This window comes from Populus trichocarpa, chromosome 9, assembly GCF_000002775.5.
Source record: "Populus trichocarpa isolate Nisqually-1 chromosome 9, P.trichocarpa_v4.1, whole genome shotgun sequence".
NCBI classification, from domain to species: Eukaryota; Viridiplantae; Streptophyta; class Magnoliopsida; order Malpighiales; family Salicaceae; genus Populus; species Populus trichocarpa.
Genome location: NC_037293.2, coordinates 2770981 through 2776727, shown reverse-complemented (window position 1 = coordinate 2776727; position 5747 = coordinate 2770981). Strand labels below are relative to the sequence as shown.

Genomic DNA, 5747 nt, shown 5'->3' with positions numbered 1-5747 from the left:
TATCCTCATTTTGTTATGGATTGTAATCTCTAATAAAAAATATAGCTCTATGAGAAAAAGCTCTTGTCATAATGAATCCTGCGATGTATTGGTGATGAGTATATAATGCAGCTTGAGTAGTAAAGACTTGTGCTATAAACGCATAAGCAGGTAACAAGTACATGTGTTGAGCTACTAAAGAAGTAATAACCACTAAAGAAGCTAGAGCAAGGCCTGATTGAAAATGAAGTGAATTATTGATTTTGTCATAAAGACCTTTATGTTCACGCCACAATCACCCCCTTATAGGAATATGTGCTTCTAAAAGTTATTTTATATTGTGCCCAATCCCAAAGTTAGTCTTATACATGTGACCCGCTACCAAGAAAAGAAATGCAATAGCTAAATGATGGTGTGCAATATCGGTCATCCATAAACTTTGTGTTTGTGGGAGGAACCCCTCGAAAAGGGTTAGAACGACAGTTCCTACTCCTGGGAAGGCACCAAATAAATGAATACTTGAATCAAAGTTTTGAGCATAAAGATTCCACTAACTTGTAAAAATCAGGCCTAACCCTTGGGGATGCGGTAATACATCTAAGAAATTATTCCATCAAACAAATTCCCCCTTAGAGCCAGGAATAGCGACATGGACTAAATGTCCTGTCCAAGCCGAGGAACTTATTCCAAATAGTCCTGACAAATGGTGGTTGAGACGAGATTCAACATTTTTGAACCATGAAACGCTAGGTTTCCATTTCGGTTGTAGGTGTTGTTATAACCCAATTTTGGCCTATTGGCTTTTAATTTAATTTTATAGGGATTAAATTTTAAAATTAAAAGACCAAGGATTTATTTCGATGAAAAGTGTGATTTGTCAACTTATGAAAAAACTAGGCACTAAGATAGTTATCCTTTTTTTAATTTGATTCTTAATCAAATTCGAATTTCAAAGAAGAGAATGAATTTGTTTGGGACTTTATTTCCCATACGCAATGGGATTCTCGCACTATAAATACAAATCTCAGTGCATGTGCATAGGGGGAGGAGGCCATTAAAAGAACTAGGAAAAAAAATATTACAAATCGGGGGGAGACCATTACAATAAAACCAAAAAAGGCATAGAACAAAAAAAAGAGAAACCCTGTTTTGGCAAAAGTGTTACCGGTTCCCCCCAACAATACACATTGCTTTTCCTCTCATTCACTCAGAAAGACCAACATAATCAACACTGAAAGGGCATTGATCAATACACGGCTAAGAAAAAAAATGGTTGCTTAAACCCTATCTTCAACCCCGCACCATTACAGTTCATGAGCCATCACCGAAAGTCGCAGCTTCCTCTCCCCCATGACCAATTCCTCCATGTCTCAACCGGCGCTGATCCACCTTTCTTCTCTCTATAGCAGCAGCTCCAACTAGTAACAACACCAGTCCATAAATCATTGTCAAGGATGCCCAGTCACTCACCACAAGCACAACCATAACACCATTCCTCAACCATAGCAGAGTTTGTATCTTCACCTGCAACGAGAGCTCTCCTCCTCAGCCGAACACCAGCCTCCAGACCGGCAGCAGCAATAACCCGAAATTAAAAGTAACAGCACAACCACATGATAGAAAACCAGAAGGCACACAGACGCAAACAGGAGAGAGTGCCCGGATGAACTAAATCAAAGGGATAGAAAGAAAGACTAGGGAAGACGAAGAAAAACAAAACGAGAAGGAGAAATAACAGCAGTCATCCAACCTTCCATCACCATCATCTTCGTCTTCGTCTTCCAATAATAGCATAAGTACAGCACAACAAAGAAAGACTAGGGAAGACAAAGAACAACAGAAACAGAGGAGGAAACAACAGCAGTCGGCCACCCTCCATCATCATCGTCTTCGTCTTCCAAACAACATAAATAACAGCACATGTAAGCTTTCCCAGTTTAATTCTTTGTTATGCATTGCATTACATAGTGCGAAGGTAATTATAATTATCTTCGCACATTGCAGCATGTATGCGTGAATTATTCACGCATGCATGCTACTTTGCCCAGCCAAGTCACTGGCTTGGGCCAATGACGAGGCTGGGCTTGTTAGAATAGACCTACCCCAACGTAAAAAAAGAAAAAGAGTGGGCAGGTATGTTTTATGCTCCTTCTATTTTGATATTTGACCACACGAGCTCTTTTTGATATCAGAAAATTCTAGAAAAATTTAGGAATCTTTGTTGATTTATTTGTAGGCCCTCTTGCACTTTGTTTTATTTTTTTTCTTTACGTATTGTTTTTTTCCCTACTTTGTGCTCAATCTATGGACCTTTACCACTAAACGCAAATCTATTGTTCAACGTTTTTTTTTTATTCCCGTCTAAAAAAGAGCAAATAATAAAAAAGGGTAAACAAAAAGAAAATGGCATAGAAAAAGTGTTTCTTCTTCGTTAAAAATTCAAAATTTTACGAACTTATTCATTGGCGTCAAAGTCAGGAATATCATAATTTTTTAGGTTTGTGCAATATTTACCAATGTTAGAGTTAAAAATATTCATAGGTATTGTTCACTAATGTCAGAGTCAGGAACATGATAGGAAGAACAAAAAAAAAGGAGAACAAACTCTTATCAATTTTAGACAAAACCAGCAATGCAGTCTGTCTCAGGTAGGTCGCTTAAGGGGTGATAACATCTTCCCTTTCGCGTAACCAATCATGTAGCATATAATCTTTATTGACCAATTAGGGTTTCTAGTGACCATAATACTAGGTGGTGACTTCTTAAATGAGACCATTTCCCCAAAGAACAACATGTTAGATATTTGTTCTTTTCCAATTAAATTTTTAATCAGTCGCCGTGATGTTCGGGTGTGACAGGTGTAACCAACCCCTTATCAGGGATACAACAGAAATAAATAATAGAAAAGGAGCTCTAATAGAAAGATCTTCATTAATACGTAAAACTATTGTATACCATCCCTGATAAACACCAGAATAAGTGATATTCACTAGGCAAAGAGCACCCCCTCAAGTAAAAGCTTCAACAACTGGTTGACCAAAATGAGGATCGCACATTGTATGAGCAATAGGTTTTACATGCAAATGGTTCGGTACCCATGTTTCAAAATTTCCTTGTCAAGCTACATGAAATAAATTTCTGGAAGTCCACAGAAACATTATTGCTAATTGCCCGAAGTGAGAAGCAAAAATATTCAGATAAAGACGTTCCTCTGTAATATCATCATGACTCTCAAAGTCATACGCGATAACAAAACTAAACCAAATATGACGAGTAATGGGGTCCTGAGCTAAGCCTTGGCTAAACCTTGGAAATATTAATGTCATAATGCCTTTCAAATCCTCCTAGCCATTATCCTACTACAATAACTCTTGCTAAGAAGAATGCCCATATATATTGTGGCAATTCCACCTAGAAGGTAATGAGTTACTCTTACAACACGTCTTTGTATAATGCTCAAGGCTCTAGGCTGAGTAACATGAGCAACTTTTAATTTATTATGAGCACAAACGATTGATTCAATAAGTTCTTACCAATAACCATGATTGCTGAATAGAAACATTAAACTAAAAGCCCATACAAAGTGAGCGCCTAGGAAAAAAAGGTCATATGCAGATAATGAAGAACTATAAGACTAAATTACCTGGGATGCCTGTGCGTATAAGAAATCGCGGAGCCATCCATTAATAGTAATAGAACTTTGCGCAAAATTTCCACTCGTGATATGAATTACCACCCCTTGATCACTTATACTACCCTAAACATCTTATTGCATTTTCCAACTGAAAAGGAATATTACTACTGAAATTGCATTGTACATCCAAAAGAGTCCTAAGAAGACATGATCCCAAGTGAATACTTGACATGTCCCCCCTCTTCTAGGTCCATCACAAGGGAAACGAAAACCAAGATTTGCTTAGTCTGGTATCAAATGAGAGCTACGAGCAAATAAAACTCATTTCAAGAGTATCAATACCGTCACATGAATCATAAATGCATAAATGTAATAAACCAAAAAATCCACGGTTGCTAATGGAATAGGTAACAAAGCAACCTTGCCCCTCACTGCCACTAAGTCATCGCCCCCTAAGTCAAATTGGTGCTTGTTGTTGCACCAGGTGCAAAGACGGGTTATAATTGTATAGCAGTATCTGAAAACATATCTTGAGGGCGCCCTAAAGCGCTCATGGTATCATTATGAATATAAAAACCAAAATTTTGAAAGCCTAAAAATATACATACCTAGTTAAGATGTGATATGATTGCATCGCGATGCCTAAGGACATGATCTAACAAATTGTTATATCGAGAAGTCGGATCGTAGTCTTTTACCATAAAAATTATTGTATGCAAAGCAGCACCAACTATGAGAAATCCACCAATTCATATGTGAATAATGAAAGTTGTGTACCATAGTTTGTAGCTAGATACGGATAAGGGGGCATGACATACATATGGTGAGCTACAACAATGGTTAAAGAGCTTAACATAGCTAGGTTAAGAGATAATTGAGCTTGTCATAACGTTGTTAGGATCTCATATAAGCCCTTATGACCCTAACCTATAAATGGACCTTTATGAGCCTATAAAATATCTTTTATACCATGACTAATACCCTACTTAGTCCTATACATGTGACCCGCTATCAGGAAAAGAATTGTAATAGCTAAATGGTGGTGTGCAATATCGGTCAGCCATAAACCCCTAGCTATTAGGTTTAGATAAGAAATTCTGAATATTTTGACCAATTCAAAGTAAAAAATGGAAAACTGAGATAAAGTTAAGCCAAAAGATCCCAGTTCAAGATAAATTCATGAGGAAGTGAGATCTCTTTAGGATCTACTCCAGCGTTTAGAAATTGGTTAATTGGTAAAGATACATGGACTTGATGCCCCGCCCAAGAAAGAGACCCAAGCCCTAGTAGCTCTGCTAAATGGTGATTCAACATATATTCTACATCTTGGAACCAAGCCAATTTTGGAGCAGCTTTGTGATAATGGAACCATCCAGCAAAAAACATTAATGTTGTAAAGACCAAACCAATTGTCATAAAAATCTGGAAAAAAACTAGAGGTTATTGTAATTCACTAGTTATTCCAAATGCTCTCCAAATCTATTGAAAAAAACCGCAGGTTATTTGTATTCCTCGAAAACCCCCACCCACATCACCATTCAATATTTCTTGGCCCACCATTGGCCAAACTACTTGTGCGGTAGGCCCAATGTGAGTAGGATCGTTTATATATATAATCACAATTTCATTACTTCCCTTCATGTCCTCACTTGGTATTTTTTAATTGCTATGTAATATTTTCTCTTAGTTCGAATGCTTTTTTAATATCAACTTTTAGCTAACCATATAAATTTCATCAAATTATATCTCAGTACCTTACTTTCATCATACCTTACTTTCATTTAAATTTTATTTACATTTAAATTTGTTTTTCAAATATTGATACACAAACAATTTATTTCTGATCCCAACATTAAATATCATCCCTTTAATTTAAATGTTCAGTTTACTTAATTTGTACATTATTTGTTTTCAATTTACTTATTTATTTCATAAGGTTTCTAATTTAGACTACGGTTTACATACAAGCTATTCCTGAAATTACTTTGCTATATAAATTAAAAAATTTAATTCCTAATAGAATCATGAAAGCAATAATGTATATTCATCGATAGATAGGACAAGTATGCATAACACATGTACACTAATTATTTTCATAAAAAAAAAAATGATAGTGCACATATATTACATTGAA

At 36.1% G+C, this 5747-nt stretch overlaps 1 pseudogene; it reads right to left on the bottom strand.

Annotated features, from left to right (window-relative positions):
* Positions 1 to 3330: 3330 nt before the first annotated feature.
* On the bottom strand, positions 3331 to 5254 carry LOC127905773 (photosystem I P700 chlorophyll a apoprotein A1-like; annotated as a pseudogene).
* Positions 5255 to 5747: the final 493 nt, after the last annotated feature.